The sequence below is a fragment of the Triturus cristatus genome, chromosome 8, assembly GCF_964204655.1.
Source record: "Triturus cristatus chromosome 8, aTriCri1.1, whole genome shotgun sequence".
NCBI lineage: Eukaryota > Metazoa > Chordata > Amphibia > Caudata > Salamandridae > Triturus > Triturus cristatus.
Window position 1 is genome coordinate 264216990 of NC_140591.1, and position 18823 is coordinate 264235812.

Consider the following 18823-nt stretch of genomic DNA (forward strand, 5'->3'; position numbering starts at 1 on the left):
TCAATTGGGAAATTGTCTGGGACTCTTTCTAGCTGGGATCCTATTTTGCTCCTGTTTCTACAGTTCCTGTCCTATATCCAATTCGTGTTATCGCCTGGCTTGGAAGGCTTGCTGTAGCCTCAGACGCACTTCCACCCACGACCATACGTGAGGAGTCTCGAAGAAGAAGGATTAATTTTCGTGTATAAACTTCAGTTTCACGAGTATAACAGTATGTAATGGATGACCATTGCTTCCATCTTCCACTTACTTTGGTTGATTATTCTGCAACATTGCTGCACCTGGCGAGTATAATGTGGGAGAATTAGGATTTTCCTTGTTTTGTGAAGTAACTCTCCCTGCGTCCTGGTATATCATGGGACCTTGTCCCTGTTGCAGTAATCTTGGAATGTTGCTATAATTTCGCGAGAGGGGGCTCCAAGAAGGGTGCGCTGCCCCAGTGCTCTGTTAGAGTGCTCAATAATGAAGCAGGTAGAGACTTTCCAAGGGAAGAGGCTGCAGAGCAATTTCCCCAAAAAGCAGACCGGTGAGTCCCCTTCCACCCCCACTATAAACCCTACAAGTCACAGGTTGTTGCAGCGTGAGCACCCCTCTGCATCTTCTAACCTCAGGCACAATTATGTTACAGATTCTTAGAAAGCCCATGGATACACAGACACGGGCTTCCCAGCGCTGACAGGAATCGGGAGAAAAATGATGCGCTAATTATGCAATAAGGTACGTCTTTAGTTGTTTTCTGGAGCTGACATTGGCTCTTAGGAGAATAGGGAGGGAGTTCCAAAGCTTGGACACAAAATAAGCGAATGGCTGCCTTGCACTTCTGGCCCTTTTGATTCTGGCAAGCAGAAAACGGTTGTTTGACCGTAGCTCTCATATCTTGTTGTACGGGACGATGAGATGACTAAGGATATGTGCGCCCTGAGCATGTTTTACCTTATGTGCAATGTACAGTGCTTTAATTCTGTTCCTTTGCTTACCGGTAGCCTGTGTAAACTAGCCAGAGTAGGGCGTGAGGGCTGTGATTTTGGAAGGCTCAACAGAACACGGACTGCAACATTTTGAATAACCTGCAGTCTCCTGGTGACATAGGCGAGACTGCTAAAGTACAGCGAGTTGCCATAATCTAACCGTGAAAGTATAAGGCCTTGTACCACTATTCTCCGGGTTTACGCAGGGAGCTATGCGAGTGTCTCCCTAAGGGCTCTTAGAAGACCAAAGCATATCCCTACCAGTTTCTTGACCTGGGAAATGGAAAGATCTTTATTCAGGAAAACTCCCAGGCTCTCTACTTCCGGATTAGGAGAAGGGCGGTCAAAGATGGCCAAATAAGATGGTCCCAGAGGGATGGGTTGGTCAAAATCACCATATGACACCATCGTGAGACCAAATTAACTAATAATATCAGCTAATGGAAGCACATACGCATTAAAAAGAGTGGGGCTCAAGGATGAGCTGTAGGGAATTCTGCACTTGAGCTGAAGAACTTCCGACAGGCAAGAACCTTCCCTGACTTGGAAGCTTCTGTTGTCAAGAAATGAGGTCTGCCATTTGAATGACTTTTCCGTGATCCCTAGCGCCCCCAGCCTGTGTTGGAGAATAGAATGGGAGATGGTATCGAAAGCTGAGCTTAAATCCAGGAGAATGAGGGCAGCAGACCCTCCTTGGTCTAAGGATTTGTTAGACCTGGCACCATTGGCGTGGGTCGCCCCTGCATTTTTTTCCTTTTCCTCCTGTGTTTTTGCTGTATGCTTGACTCCGTTTTGCTGGTCTAGATGCTTTGGGCACTTTGCCACTGCTGTTCAGTGTCAAAGTGCAAGTGCTCCCTTTGTAAATTGTTGTTATGAATTGGTGTTTCCATGATTGGCTGATTTGATTTACTAGTCAGTCCCTAGTACAGTGCACTGTGTGTGCCCAGGGCCTATAAATCAAATGCTGCTAGTGGGCTGCAACACTGATTGTGCCATTTCGGCTTGGCAAGTGTACCCACTTGCCAGGCCCTAACCTTCCCTTTTCTTACACATTAGTCACCCCTAAAGTAGGCCCAAGGTACCCCTATGAGCAGGGTGCAGTATATGTGAAAGGTAGGACATGTCTTGGTGTGTGTGGCATGTCCTGATAGTGAGACACTCCCAATTTCGTTTTTTCTCTACTGCATGGCTACCTGTTCCCATTGGATAGAATGGGGAGTTTGTTAATAACATCTTATAAACATAACTGCCCATGGGAACAAGGTAAGAAAATAAAGTTTGATATGCCTGAACTCAGAATGTTAAAATGCATCTTTTAATGATGGTGATTTTTACACTCTGTGTTTGAAAATACCACTTTTAGAAAGTAGTTATTTCCTTGCTAGCCATCCAGTATGCCTCTGCCTGGTTTGTGTATTGCATGTCTGGCTTTTGGATGACAGGGCTGGAGAGGAGCAGTGGCTCCAGAGAACCTGATGAGTCAGGGCTGGGCTAAATAGACCTGGGCTGCATTTAGAGTACGGGGAGACGATTTCCTTTCACCTGAATGGGCCTGGTCTGCCAAGGACAATGCTGTCTCCACCTCCTGCCAGTAAGCAGCACCAGAGAGGACAGAACCGGTTTTGACCAAGCACAGGGCTTCTCTGCCACCAGAGAACAAAGGATTTTGTGGTATTAATATTGGGGCCCAGAACTTTATATCACTTCTGGGAATCAAGAGGAACCTTTGCCAAGGAGAATAGCCGGAGAGGCAGAGGAGGAATATTTCCCCTGTGCTGTTTGCTGGTTGGGGTTTGGCCTACAGTGGCTACTTGCTGCCAAGGAAAAGAGAAAGGACTTTGCTGTTTGCTGTGTCCCCTGCTTGAGGAAGATCTCCAAGGGCTTAAATTGAGCTTGCCCCCTGTTCACCAGGTCTCAGGAACATCAAAGACCTCACCACATTTCTGGGCACCGTCTCTGGAACCGCTGGTTTCAGTTGTCTGGAGAAGAAAAGGGTAACCAACTATGTCATCAAGTCTGTCGCAGGATTCCATGTCCTGAAGGCACCACCTTGTTTCGCAACGCAACCCTGGCCTCACCGACTCCGTCAACGAGCCGCTGCTTGCACTGCATCCTGTGTGCATCGCACTCCACAATGCTTTGCTACACGCACGCTGCAATGATGTCACCGACTCCGTCGCTGCCCGACTCAAACATCGACCGGCTCCGTCTCCCCATCGTGACTTGCCAGCACCGCATCGAGCACCGCCTCACCCTGCAACACACGCCTTGGTCTTACCGACTCCATCAACGAGCCGCTGCCAGCACCGAGCCGTGATAACACCGCGTGTTACAATGCTTCCATCTCACATCGCAACCGCAACGGTTGCCCCGGACCGGCTCGTACCATAGTATCGGCCGCAACAACAAAAGGTACTGTCTCCGAGTCTGTCAAAGCTTTTGCTAACCCGCATCGACACGGTTGGCTGGAATTGTTAGACTCTGTCGTCTTCAGTGTCGCGGTAGCCCCGGATGGAGCTAGTGAGTCGGAGGAACTGTATTTTCACATTTTTCCTGCAATTAAAAAGTTTTTTTGCACAGTAACTATTTTTAAGAGTATTGTATGTTGGATATTTGTAGTTTTTGGTCTTGTTGGTTTAGATAAAGTTTACTTATTTTTCTAAACTACTGTGGTGTCCATTTTTTGTGTTTTCACTGTATTACTGTATGTGTTCACAAATGCTTTACACACTGCCTCTGAGATGAGCCTGTCTGTGTGCCAAGCTACCAAGGGGGTGAGCTGGGGTTATTTTAGAAGTGTATCCCCCTTTCCCTGACTAGGAAGAAGGGTTCCTACTTGTACAAAGGTACCTACATCTGCCAACTAAAGACCCCTATTTCTAACATTGGTGGCAGCAGTGGGATCTGAAATTGCATTTGTGCCTTACATACAGTTATTGGTGTACACTACTAGCATAGTACAGACCATTACGCAACCACATACGATTACCAAACTCTTCTTTTTGGATTTTCTGCAACTTTAGAACTGCCAATTTTTTCATTATGACCAAGCCAGCATCCATGGCATCTATTGATATTGAATATGAAGAAGATAGGGTAGAAACCTACACTGTGTCTCAACTTTTTTTTTAAATTTATTTGTTTTTTCAATTTTACAATCAAGAAAGACAGGACAAATAATATCCATTATAACTAAGGGAGAAAACAAAAACAAACAAGCACAGTGTGTACATATAAAAGTTCCAGGAGCATTCCTGTTCTTAGTACATGATTTCACAAGGCTTTACAGTAGGAGATGGCAAGCACTACAAAAAGACAATTACAATTACAATCATCATTGGGAAACTATAATGACATTGTAGAGAAGCAATGTGTGGAGAGAGATCCCAAGCAATACCTAATGCCTTTGCGTAAATGTTTGGAGAAGCCAAGCAGAGCTAACAATGGGTCTGGATTCAGAGACTCTCCAGTAATATCACTAAGTTTCCACAAAATGGCAATCCAGTAGGTGGCTACTTCAGGGCAAAGCCAGGCCATGTGAATAAACCCTGCAGGTTCCATACCACACCTTTCACATCTTGCGGTGTCACGGAGACCATATTTGAGTAGGCGGAACGGGGTGTATTATACTCCATTGATAAATTTGAAATGGATAAGACGGTGCTGCCCATTCAGAGAGAGGTGCCGTGTAGCCTTGCAGCAATAGCGCCATGTATCGTCATCTAATGCCCTTTCTAGATCAATTTACTAGTCGTGCCTGTCCTTAGTGAAGTGGTGTTTCCGATAGTCTTGGGTAAGAGTGTAAATGTTTGAGACAATCTTCCGAGGGGATTCTGCCCATAATAAGAGGGAGAAGGGGGCAACTTCCGGCGGATGGGACAGCTCATCGCCCAACATATCACGGAGTGCATGCCTGACCCTATAATAGTGAAACGTCGTCAGGGGGTAACGTCCCTCCTGTCTGAAACGAGGTCTTCCCATCCCCGTCCCACTCCATCCTCGAAGAGGTCTCTAATTCAGGAAATGTCAAGTAATGTTAGTGCGCGCTTAACCTCCTGTTCAATGTGTGCCGGCAACCAGAAGCACAGTTCTACCGGAGCTAATGGAGAGTATAGAATAATAGCCGGCTGCCTCTTCAGTTTGTTGTACCATGAATGTGTAGTGTCATTGATTGAATCAAGTGTACCCGAGGGTCTATAAGGGGCGCGTAACAGAAATTAAGCCAGTGGGGAGGGCGCAGCAACGACCCTCTCTATGTGCAAATGAGGAGGGGCTTGCTGGTGTAGCCAGTAAAAGGAGGGCAAACATTGTGCCGCATAATAATAAAGTTACATTTCCGGGGCGCCAAGTCCACCCATGGAATAAGGAAGCGTTAGAATGTCCCATTGACCCAGGGTTGTTTACCAGCCCAGGCTAATTGAATCAGCAGGGACTTAATGCGCTTAAAGAAAGGAGCAGGAAGTATCATCGGTATATTGCAGAACAGAAGAAAAAAACCATGGGAGGACCACCATTTTCATTAAAGAGACTTGGCCCATGAGGGATAAAGGCAGGCGCACCCACCTGTTGACATCATCTGCAAGTCTGGCCATCGCCCTGCCATATGCATCATGTTTATCATACTCCAGAGAAATTATCTAAAATGAAGGGACAGAATAAAGATCAGTGTCCTGCGTGTAAACAGAGAAAGCAGACTGTTGCTATTTGTTTATGCAATGTCTTTAGTTGATATGTCTCTGATGAGGTGGTTTAGTGTTTTTTGGAAGAAATATACAAAAAACACCTACTACTCTATAACACTGCCTGTATGTTAGGTGCAAAGTCTCGACTGCAGCAAGAATCAAGATTAGAGTGATGCTTGCAATTCGAATAATAAAATTATATTAGCCAGACATAGGAAGACAATTATTTCCCTTATCCCATCAATACTTGGTTAAGAGAGTTCCGTCAAATCTCAATTATGGTACAGATAATAGTCTACAATCATAATACTACTTATAAGAGGCTGGTTATGAGGGAAGGTTAGACCGGTATTACAGTAAAAACTCATTATTCATCTAAAGGGGATTTAGGTTGGAGTCTGAACACAGAATCTAGCATATTGCTGGTATTCCTGCATGAATGTCATGGTAAAGGGAATCGTATCCTCCTAAAACCTTTGCATTGCTATTTTCTGGGGCTATACCATTTAACTTATATGCAGAACGGGTTGTTCTGAGGGGCTCTTGTTTTCCAAATTCAGGATGCCCAATTACAAGAGTGGTTGGGATGGGTTATGAACCTAGACCTTGTTGACACATGCTGTCGTCTTCTGTGTCACTATAGCTCTATAAGTTTTTTCACAATTGAATGTTTTAACCGCATGCTTGACTACAACATGAAAACACACTGATACAGAATTCGGAGATCCTGGATTACAATAGAGTGAACCAGGTTCACCTTGTACAGAAACAAAGTAATCCACAATAGCACTGCATGCGGTGAGGGAGAGCTATTATTGCACAGCAACAGCAATGCTGATTTTTATCCTTATTGTGAAGATAATAATAAGGACCGTGGCCCCTAAAGTGTGCATGGGACCGTACGCACAAAACACGGCATAAAAAGTAGTGATAACCCGGATGGGTTAATATCCGACATTTCGGTACCCGGATATGACCGGATGGCCAGAACAGTCCGGGGCCAGCCACTAAGAAACAATGCATCTGTAATTGTCCCATGATTTACTCTTGTCAGTCTTGAGTAGTGACATGTTCAAAAGGAATGTGAGCTGACTGCTCGGAGGAACGTTTCATCACAAGGCTTGATGAATTAACAATTTGTATGATATACAAATGTTAAGGAAGAAGAACCAGTAAGTAAATAACTTATCTGGCTCAACCGTGCCTAAAATTCTGCTCTTTCACAACATTTTGTTTTACAGGATACAATACAAGAGGTATTGTCATCAAAATCGTCAGGGGCTCTGTAAGTACCCCCAACAGATACCAATTTCTTGTTTCCCTTAGTAAGCGTGCAAGCACTTTGAATTTGGTCATGAAGAAAGCCACGTTGACCTAGATGGCCAGAAGAAGGTGGCTGAACCATGTTGACCACACCTAGAATAAGTGGGACCAATTACCTACCCCACATTTATCCGCCACTTGCTTTTTAATATTGACCGAGAATCCCCCAAAAAAATTCACACCAACACATACACAGTCACTGAATGACTCCAAAACAAAACGCTCCGCTGTAATCAGGCATCACAGCACACCCTGGGAGCATTCGGCAACCAGGGTGGGGACCCAATGATAAAGCATGTCACCTACTAGATAGGTGAGTGAGGGTTCTTTTAAAACACCCTGTTGGTTCCAAGTATCTGACACTCTAAAGAGATAGAAGTAGTAGTCTTTTAGAACAAAGGCAAACATCGGTATGAGACTCGTTCCAATTTTGTTATTGTACTATTTGGCTGAGAAGGCAAACGGGTCAACACTTCTCCCACTCCCTTTCTATATACATGATTTAAGGCTGAGGAAGGACTGGTCGGATATAGCAAGTGGATTGGTCCCGGTGAAAGTTGGGAAGTCAAAAGTTTAAAAAAGTTTCGGAATGCCAATGCAAAATGGGACTTTGTCACATTTTCAGGAAAAAGCGTGCTGCCTCTGAAACTGAAGGCTGGATACTTGAAATGGGTTGGTCCTTCTGTAACCTTTGAGATTTCTTCGGGATTAGTATGCTGGATGGCTCCGAAGACTATACGCAAATTATGGGTGAGAGTACGTCCCGGTAAAAAGCCAGCCTGCTCGGGACTAACCAGTGTCGGTACCAATGGAGCTAAGCGGTTGGCGAGTACTTTAGTGAATAGTTTGGTGTCAACGTTTAGTAAGGAAAGCGGTCTATACGATGGGCACTCACCAGGAGGCTTACCTGGCTTCGGGTGGGTGACTAGTAGGGCCTACCGCATAGACGGCGGCATCATTCCACTCTCACCTATTTCTAAACTCCTTGTAGAAGTCCACGATTAGGCATTCTTGTCCGGGAGTGCTCCCTGCCCGCATGGATTTGAGCGCCTCGTGAATTTCCCAAGCCTGAAGCGGCCTCATCAAGTATTCCCTGTGCTCGTCTACCAGCCATTGGAGCCTAATGAGCTCCAGGTAGTCGACAGCTCCATCATTCCCTCCTGACAATCTGGACTGATAAAGCTCAGAATAATAATATCTAAACCTGTCGGGAATGGCGTCAGGGTTGCGCAGGACCTCGCCGGTAACTGAGCGGAGTTCTGTAAACACTGTGTCGCAACTGAAAACCATCTGCAAGAAATTTTAAATCTCTGTGAAAGGCCTCACCAGAAAGGATGAATACCAACAGGCACGGAGGGCCTGGTTGGGATCCAGAAATGCCAGTGGGCAGGAGGAGGAGCCTCCATTGGAGGCTGAGAATTTGGATGGGCAGCAGGAGGGGCTGTTGAATCTGCCAGGGGAGAGTGTACCTTTCAGAGATGGCAGCAGTGTTTCTTCAAAAGGTCTGTCTCCAGAGGAGTTGGGGGAAGGGAGAGAAGCAGAGTGCATGAGATGGAGCTCGCGAAGCTCAGGCTGGGAAAAGAGTGTGAGATGGAGAGTAAGAAATTAGAGTTGGAGAGTAAGAAATTGGCCATGGAAGAGAAGAAGATGCTCTTAGAGCATGAGAGAGGTTTGAGGGAGCTGGATTTGAAAGCAAAATCCAATCCCCAAGGTGGCAGCGCACCATCAGTGCCTGGAGAAGGGAAGGTATACATCCCCAAGGAGGTTATCAAGGATTTCGCAAAGCATGAGGACATTGGTCAGTGGTTCAAGGCCTATGAGGTAGAGATGAGGTCCCACAGAGTCCCTGAGAGAGATTGGGGAGCGGGGTTGTGGGGCCGCTTTCTTAGTGAAGGAAGGGAAACATTGCTAAACTTGCCGAATGAGGGTCAGATATCCTATGCTCCCATGAAGGAAGCCTTAGTAGAAAGGTATGGGGTGACCCCAGAGCTGTACAGGCAGAAATTTAGAAGCGGTAAGAAGCTGGAGTCAAGTACTTGGGTGGAGTATGTGACCTACTTTTGCAGAGCATTGGATGGTTGAATGAAGGGTAGCAAGGTGAATGATTTGTAGGGGGTCTATGATTTGGTTGCATAGGAGCACTTGTCAGATAATTGTTTTCCAGAGCTACGCCAGCATGTGATTGACAGTAAGCTGACTGACCCCAGGAAGCTTGCTGTGGAGAGGGATGGCTGGGTCAGTACCAGGGTCCACAAGGACCCTGTAGAGGACTCTGCCAAAGGTGGGCAGGGTCCCTAGCAGAAGAGTGGGGGGGACAAGGGTAAACAGAAGGAGTTCCAAAAAGGGCCCCAAAGTAATCCCCAAGGGAACAAAGGTAAGGGTTCCCAGCCTCCCACTGTAAAAAAGCTGTGGGTCCCGACAGGTAAGCCTGTTCAGAGGGGATCCAGGGCATGTTATGGTTGTGGTCAGGTGGGCCACTTCCAAGGGGATCCTAGGTGTCCCCAGAAGGTTACCAACGCACCCACTGGTGCACCGCCCTGGCAAATGGCTAGTGTAGCCTTGTGGGAGGAGTCGGGTGCCCATGAGGGGTGGGTTCCTGCAGAAATGTCCCTAGTCTCTTTAGGAGACAGTGAGATGGTCCCAGGAGCTCAGCTTCCTGGTAACACTAAGAAGTACAGTCAGTGGGTGACCATCAATGGCCATAGTGTGGAGGTTCTGAGAGACACAGGAGCCAGTGTGACAGCTGTCAGTTGTCGGCTGCTGTCTGAGGAGCAGGTGGTCCCTACCACTAACCAGTAGTTGCAGATGACAATTCAGAGTGCCTCTGCAAAGTGGCACAGATTCCCTTTGAGGGAGGGGGGGTCTCAGGTACCTTGAAAGTAGCTGTGATGCCAGCCATGCCTATTGACTGTCTGCTAGGCGATGATTTAGAGAGCTACCCTTGGGCGAAGGTGGAGCAGAGGTCTCATTTAGAGATGTTGGGTCTGCCTTAGTGGGCGTGTGTGACCACTCGGTCTATGGCAGCCGGTAAGGGCATTCAAGAGGAGCTGGAGCCTGAAAGAGTGGCCCAAGTGCCTGCCAGGAATAGAAGAGGCAGGGGGCGCAGGAAACCGGCACCCGAAGTTCCCACAGTCCAGAAGGAGCCAAACCTTGAAGGGATGCCGTGGAGCCTTCAGGGGAACAAGTGGCTGAACTGGGGGACCTGCCTGAGCTGACCCATTGGCAGCAGGAAGGAGGCCCCTCCAGGGAGGAATTCTGCTAGGAGCAGCAGAACCTTCTCTTGTAGGTTTGCGGCAACAGGCTGCAAACCAGGCAGCAGGATCACATTTGATTTACAGGGAGAATGGTCTCCTGTATAGCGAGCGTAAGGTCGCTGAGCCTGGGTCAGCCCATGTGCTGATGGTACCCCAGCGCTTCAGAGCATTCCTACTCGGTCTGGCTCATGATGTGCCTTTGGCAGGACATTTGGGGCAAGACAATACCTTTCAAAGGCTTGTCACCCACTTTTACTGGCCCCAAATTCGTAAGAGTTCTGATACTCACTGTAGGTCTTGCCAGACTTGCCAGGCAAGTGGTAAGAGGGAGAGGGTGGGTATTGACATTGTGGGGCCTCTGGATCCCAAGACACCCATGGGCAAGAGGTTTATCCTGGTCTTGGTGGACCCGGTAGCCATCCCTCTACGGACTGTGACGGCCCCTGTGGTGGGTCGTGCGTTGATGGGGATTTAATCCCCTGTGGCGTTCCCCAGAGAGGTGGTGTCCGACCATGGTACCAACTTCATATCTAAGTATATGAAGTCCCACTGGAAGGAGTGTGGTGTTACCTAGAAGGTCACCACTCCTTACCACCCCCCAATGTAATGGGCTGGTTGAGAGATAAAACCGGACCCTGAAGGGCATGAATATGGGTCTTGGTGAACCCATGAGGCGTAGGTGGGACATCCTCTTACCAGGCCTTTTGTTTGCTTACAGAGAGGTATCGCAGAAGTCCTTAGGGTTCAGTCCCTTTCAGCTCCTGTTTGGGCATCCTGTAAGAGTACCTCTAAGTCTGGTTAAAGAAGGCTGGGAGAAAGTTCCCAGTAAACCTCCCCAGGATGTATATAGCTACATGCTGGCCTTCAGGAACCGGACAAAGCGCTTCAGGCAACTCGCTCAGGTGAATCTGGAAGCCAGTCAGGAGGAGATAAAATGTTGGTATGATCAGAATGCCACTCTGATCGAGTTTCAGCCTGGACAGAAAGTGTGGGTCATGGCTTCAGTGGATCCTTGTGCGCTCCAGGATAGGTGGACCAGACCATTTGAGGTGGTGGAGCGCAAGAGTAAAGTCACCTACTTGGTGGACTTGCAGTCTCCTAGGAACCCTTTGCAGGTCCTGCAGGTGAGCCACCTTAAGCCCCACTTGGAGAGGTCCAAAGTGGGCATGCTCCTAGCGACAGATGCTGGAATGGAGGAGGCGACTGAGTCTCTTCCTGACCTCCTGTCTGCGAAGGAACACGATGGGTCAGTGGATGGTGTACCACTCTCCCCCGCCCTGACTCCTGAACAGTAATAACTGCCACCAACTGTTGGGGCAGTTTGCTGCTCTGTTCTCTCTGACCCCTGGTGCCCCACAGTGGTGTGTCCATGATGTTGACACCGGGGACAATTCTCCTGTGAAGCACAAAATTTACAGAGTGACTGGCAGGGTCAAGGCTTGCATCAAGGAGGAGGTCTCCAAGATGTTAGCGCTAGGGGTGATTGAGCCCTCAAGCAGCCTTTGGGCCAGCCCAGTGGTCTTGGTCCCAAAGGCTGCGGCACCCAGTGCCATGCCAGAACTCCGGTTCTGTGTGGACTACCGAGGGCTCAATTCGGTCACCAGGACTGATGCGCACCCCATCCCCAGAGCTGATGAGCTCATCGATCGGTTGGGAGCTGCCCGGTACCTCAGTACGTTTGACTTAATATCTGGGTACGTATAGATCGCCTTAACTGATGGGGCAAAGGAGAGGTTAGCATTCCCAACACCAGAGAAGCACTACCAATTCCGGGTGATGCCTTTTGGGTTGGAGAATTCCCCTGTCACCTTTCAGAGGTTGGTCAATCAGGTGTTGGCTGGACTGGAGGATTTCAGTGCCACCTACCTGGATGACATCGCAGTGATCAGTGCCACTTGGGAGGAACATCTGCACCACCTCTGGGAAGTGTTGAAGGCTCTGCAGAGGGAAGGCCTCACAATCAAGGCAAGTAAGTGCCAGATCGGGCAGGGTTCTGTGGTGTACTTGGGACACCAGGTGGGGAGCGGCAAGGTGGCGTCCCAACAGCCCAAGATTGATACCATTCTGGCTTGGGAACCCACCAAGACCCAGACAGAGGTGAGAGCCTTCTTAGAACTCACAGGGTATTACAAGAGATTTGTTAAGGGATATGGCACCATTGTGGCCCTGTTGACAGAGCTGACTTCCAGGTAGGTGAACTGGACTGACGCCTGCTAGAAGGCTTTTGATGCCCTGAAATCGGCCATGTGCATGGCGCCCGTGACTCAGGCGCCAAACTTCTCAAGGGAATTCATTGTGCAGACAGATGCTTTAGAGCATGGTGTGGGGGCTGTGCTCTCACCGCTGAAAGAGGAAGGCCTAGACCAACCTGTAGCCTTCATTAGTAGGTTACTTCCACTGGAACAGAGGTGGTGTGCGAATGAGCGTGAGGCATTTGCTGTGGTCTGGGCGCTGAAGAAGCTGAGGCCCTACTTGTTTGGGACTCACTTCCGGGTTCAGACCGGCCACAGGCACCTCAGATGGTTGATGCAAATGAGGGGTGAGAATCCAAAGCTGTTGAGGTGGTCCATTTCCCTACAGGGGACGGACTTCACGGTGGAAGACCGCCCTGGTACAGAACACGCTAACGCTGATGGTCTGTCCAGATTTTTCAGCCTTAGTGAAGAGAACTCCCAAGAGGATTGGTAGTTCTCCCCACATTTCAGCTGGAGGGGACACGTGTTAGACCTGGCACCTTTGGTGTGGGTCTTCCCTGCATTTTTAGATCTCGCCTAGTGACGCAGCGCTCGCCTTGGCGAGATCTATTGTCGTCGGTTTCTTGGCCGAAGGGGGACAGGAGATGTGCACACGTACGGACAGGAGATGTGCACACGTACGGGTCATGTGTACGTGTGCAAATCTCCTGTCCCGTATGGGTCATGTGTACACATGCACATCTCCTGTCCCTCCCTGTCTCCTGCTCGCTGTGCCTGCGCTGACAGGAGATGTGCACGCAGAGACAGCTTGTCGGATTCTGTGTTTAGTTGGGCGCTGGTTTGCTTATAGGGCCTCTTTAAACTGAGTTATTGTCTTTCCTTAAATTGTTTCTTTTAATCCTGTGACTCTAATGCGCCCAAGTGGCTATACTCATATATGTCGCAAAACAAAGAAAATATCCCCGCGCTCTGTTCAATCGTACTTGATTGCAAGACTAGTCCCTCTTAAAAAACGCGAGCGAATTCTTTTTGTGCGGTCTACGTCGAAATGTTGCCACCCTAGGAATGGTGGCTTCTATTGGCTCTGGTGGAACGTCGGGCCATTTTAAAGAAGTTAAGCAGGTTTTCTGCCTTTCATCTTGCGAATCCCCATTGATGTACCCCTGCCAATCGTCCTACATAGGGTTCTTTAATACTGCTATCGAATAGCAAAACCTTTTAGACCTTAAACCAAGAAGAATGCCTTGAAGTTGAAGACTTTCTTGGCAGAGCAAAAAAGACCACTTTTCAGCAGTTTCGGTAACTGTGAAATGTTATCACCGCAGAGGAATATGCCATTGATATCTTTGTCAACCATCACTCCTATATTGAGAGTAGAAATATTTAGGGAGGCCTCTGCTGAGCACGGATCTCTAAATTGCGTAAATTATAAATTGAACTGGTATAGCAGAGTTGCAGTGTTCACAAAATCATGTCATTATAAAACAATGAAAGCGCTGTGTCTTCTTGTCTCCAGTTTCACTACCTTCGACTGGCCTCTTAAAATTAGACTGCCACATTTCTGAGCATTATATCATCTTGCAGTCACCAGCGCTAAAGTAACTTATATTTTATGCGGACTGGGAATATCCAAATCGCCCCACAACTCCAACATCAGCCTCCACAAGAATTCCAGAGGGTTCACCCTTAACCACCCCCAACACATCTTCAACTTATGGCATAGCTACAGTTTAAGATATAATGTTCCATTCACTCTGCAGGCACCGCCCTGATTTTGTGTATACAAACTCATAGATGTGTTCTAGAGTCCTACATTCTATGTAGGACTCTTAGCTAAGTCTAAGGCTAGCCTTAATCACCACATCTTGTGGGTGCATTAATGCCTCTTGCCAGTCACCTGCTCAAATATTCCCACAACTTTATCCCATCCCGTTTGTCCTTTTTAAGTGTATGTGAAGTTTTATTCATGCGTGTTTTTATATGTACGCTTTCGACTTTATTTCTCCTATTGGGGGATGATTTTCTAGGGCATGTGATCTGATATGTTGCCTCCATTTCCAAAGCACCTCCTAAATGCATTGCATACTTGGGAGTCTTTTTTTCCGAAAAGTGTCTTAGTACTTTCATATATTTACACTGATCTGGGAGACAGAGGGCATGGACCTCGACCTCCATAGATCTCCTAACCTTGTTATGATTAGGTCCCATTTTTTTTACTCTTGATAGTCGAATTCGTCCATCCACAACTAGGCCTTTACCTTTCCACCCTATATCTTTAGACTCTCCCCTCCATGCTTTCATCACTACCACTGTTGGTGACGATAAAGGCATCCCCATTGTTATCACCATATAAGTAATGCCTAAGCATTATGCTACCTATGTTGTATCTATCCGTTTTCTAGGAAGGTTTATCAAACACCCAGACACATTCATTCACTACTGCCAAATGTGCATCCAGGTAATGGTTGTGTACTTTCGGAAGCGATTTATATAATTTATATAGGGTAATCTGTAAAATTGTGGCAGCTGTGTACAACCGCTCAGAACCTATAGGAACTACCTTAGGATATCATTTAGGGATGCAAAACAAAATAATCTCCGCAGCAACTAAAAAGGGTTGTATGCATAAGAAGCTTGGGAGCTCAACTAAGCGCTGCTCTTTCCAGTTGGGACTGGAGAAATATATTTTAATATAGCACCTCTTTCCTAAAGTGGTCAAGCTGTAGCTTTGGTACTCTTACAGAAGATCCTAACATGCCTGATCACAAACAACCCAAGGTATCACAATCCTGGCACTGTTTTAAATGGTGATGCAGGAGCATCCATGGGTTGCCAATCACACATTGGGTAAAGGTTTGACTTATTCCTGTTTATATGAAACTGGAGAAACTGTCATTTGTGGAACGGCCCAAGTATTCTGTTTATAATATCTCTAGGATTTGCTATGTAGAGCAGAAACATCTCTATACAGAAGTCATGTCTTCTTAATCTGACCTATTGTTTTCGACTTCGTTGCCGAAGGGGGACAGGACATGTGTACGCGTACAAATGATAGGAGTAGTGCACGCATACAAAGGACAGGAGTTGTGCACGCGTACAAAGGACAGGAGTTGTGCACACATACGGCGGCGTTAGCACAACTCGGAGGATACGGCGTGATCACACCTCCTGCTCGCTTGCTGGCTCCCTGCCGCCCCTTGTGCATTATTGTATAGTCATACACATGTCCTGTGATACTTTTTTTTACTGTTCCACATGCTAATTTGGCCCGCATTGCAACTGCCCACTTCGCGTTGAAGCCACGCCCCGCCATTCTGTGTCCATCACGAGTGTTTGAAGTGCAGTCTGCCCACTTCTTTTGGAATTATTATTATTATTATTATTAAAAACTCTTGTAGAGCGCGTAGTCACCCGAAGGTATCCCAGCGCTGAGAATGCCTGGACATCCATTCCAGAGAATGTCAAGAACGTTACAAAGTTAAAGGACTTCGTATCCCGGCATACCGGGCACAGCAAGCACCTTCGTAGTCTATTGCAAGCTTCTCAATAGGCTGTGGGGACATGTAGTTTCGAGCAAGTAACGAGCTTTGGGACCACACGTCCCGGCAGCACCTGCGCCGCTCATACGTCCCGTTACGCCGCTGCTCAAGTGAAGATGGCGGACGAGGAGGTGGAGGGTCCGCAGAGGAACATGGAGGGTCCGCTGGTGCCCACGGGGGGAATGGGTGGCGGGGGCCCTCGCGTAGTCCGCATCCTAAAGTCGGACTCAAGTTACGGCTTCAATGTGTGCGGGCAGGTGAGCGAGGGCGGCCAGCTGTGGAGCATTTGAGAGCTGTACGCACCGCTCCAGCACGTTAGTGCCGTTCTGCCAGGGAGGCTGCCGACCGCGCCGGTGTCCTACTTGGGGACAGGATCCTGGAGGTGTAAGTACCGGAGAGACCACAGGCTTCCCTTTTCACTGTGCCATGTTTCCCTCCACCCGAGCACTGCTATATTTTTCTGAACAGGGGAGAGGGTGGGAGATTCTACTGCCCCCCTCAGAGCAGCCCCAAAATTGCTATTAGAATGCTACGCAGCCCTTCCCAAATTATAGGGAAATTGTTTGACCATAGGGGTGCAAGTACCGTAGCTAGCCGTGTCTGTAATGCATCCTTAAAGTTCCCGCAGTACTGTGTGTTATTACTACACAGTAGAGATGTAAGGGGGATATCTCTTCACCATAGTACATGGAGGAGGGGATCCTGGAAGCATGAGTCCTGAGATGACCTACCCAGTGCTTCAAATAGAATTATAGAAGTGCAGGCTCTTGCTATTTAGAGTGCTTTTTTTGCTCCTTTAAAGGGCTAGTACTGTCCCGTTAAATGTATTTCAGCAGAAATATGTACTCTCCCTTTCAACTTAAAGAGCCCATTTAAACCAATAGACCGACCTACATTGTGCCTACTCCCACCTGCCAGCGCAAAATAAGAAAACTCGCAGCCTCGCAAAGCTGGGGTTCCAGTGGTTTGTGCCCTCTGCTCATTCTCTTCTGTGGCACTGGCATCTGCAATGAACAACAATGCCAGGGCCGTACTTCCCTTGTATTGTTCTGTCTATAACCACTTGCCCGCCTCCTGCTCTACTGACCCTTTAACACCTTGCAGTTTAAGATATAGGACAACCAAACCGAACTGGAAACAACAGCCTTAAATTAAACAAAGGTGGTCCCTGATCCAGTGTATTCTGCATATTTGTAGTATGGCCACTCTGCAAAAACTTTGTGTTACTGGTAGTGGAGAAATTAACAAATGGCTTGGAGGCTTTTGTGGGTTCAGTTGACATATTTTGTTACAGCTTGCATGCTTTGGAAACCCAATTATTTTTTATATAAGGTGTATTTCTAGAGCTCATGTTCACCTCTGAGTAGTCTCTTGGCGCTATTGACAGATAATGTATTATTACTACTCATTGAAGTGGTACCCATTTTTATCAACCTTGGAAGCATGAAAGACTGTGTGAATCTGCCAGGATTTGAACTTGGGGACATGAGTTCAAACACAGATCGCTGCTTGCATGCATTAGTCAACTGACCTGGCTTGGCTGTGTTAGTAGCTTACACCACAAAACTGAATTGTCTGTTGATGTTTAAGGAACAGGGTTTTTTTTGCAAGGTTTCTCAATGTTGTGTGCTATTGACTTGAGAGGTTGTCATTCTTGGGATGCATACTTGTGACCAGGAGGTTGTACACAGAGTGATGCTGCAAGTAAGAAATCCAGTGCTCTTCCCTTAGCGTAAAACTCAACTTTAATCAACCATAGTGTTGAGCTGTGTGTGTATTTTTAAGTTGTATCTTCCATCGAAAGCGTGACTGTACAGTGAACTCACACACTTGCCCAGGTGGTCACCCCCTAATTCCAGTCTGGTGAATTGATGGGACCACACTCCAGAATCTTGATTTGCAGTCATATAGTGTACTGTGATCCCAATCCTGCCAGTCCCTATTGCTATACTTTTTTGCGGGGTGGATGAGATGGCCTATTCTTATCAGGATGGTAGATCAAATTGTATCCTGTCAGTGAAAGTGTCACTGTTTGCCTACAAATAGGTAAAGAAAGGAGTAAGTAACACGTTTTAAAAACCCCGAATCTACCCAGGCTTCTCCAACAATTAGCTTGTGAGATAGTTGTAGCTCTCCAGCTACTTGCAAGTAGCTCTCTTGTGCAACCCAGCCTACTACGTTTTAAGATATTGATTGGTTGAAGTAATGCCTACCAACATTGAGAGTCTGTATTTGAGATGAAAAATTGTATATTTTCAGAACACGTAAAATATTTTTTTGAAGAAAATGTCCAATTTCCAAAATTCTGGGAGGGTTCCACACCACACCAGAAATGTCTAAAATCAAAATGCTAAAAATGTTAGTTTCATTCTTTTAAAACTGTGATGATATCTGACTCCAGCCTTACTGTTTAAAGCTGGAAAGCAAATATTCAAAGATTCCCTGTGCCATTAGTAAACAAGCATTTGCAATGCAATAGGTTTCGCATTTACGCAAGTTTGAGCTATGGGCATTGTAAATGACTATGCCTTTCATTTATGTTTTGGGTTTTAAAACATAAATAGAATGCATTGTCATTTACAATGCCAATAGCTAAAACTTGCGTAAATGCGAGACCTATTGCATTGCAAATGCTTGTTTGCCTTTGTCTCCTGTGTTTGTCGTGTGTTGGACTTTGTTTTGCTGGTCTAGACGCTTTGGGCATTTTGAATCAAAGAAGAAAAATTCTAAGGCGGACTTTTGATTCTGCACTTCACACAATTTTCTTTAGTACAAAGTCCTGTGCACTGATACCCCAGCACCAGCCTTTGTGTGGTGCCTCTGTGTTCCAGATCCTGAAAAAGCTGCAACAAGCGGGGATGC

General features: G+C 47.0%; 1 protein-coding gene across 5 annotated transcripts in view; it reads right to left on the reverse strand.

Moving 5' to 3' along the window:
- The window catches only part of KBTBD3 (kelch repeat and BTB domain containing 3), a 192674-nt gene that overhangs the window by 107183 nt on the left and 66668 nt on the right, over window positions 1–18823 (reverse strand). For 2 of the 5 annotated variants that reach the window (XM_085621478.1, XM_085621474.1), the window contains exon 2: window positions 5532–5605. The exons of the other annotated variants lie outside the window; for them this stretch is intronic. The gene's annotated coding sequence lies outside the window, so the exon portion shown is untranslated. The remainder of the gene's footprint in view (window positions 1–5531; window positions 5606–18823) is intronic. 5 annotated transcript variants of the gene reach the window in all.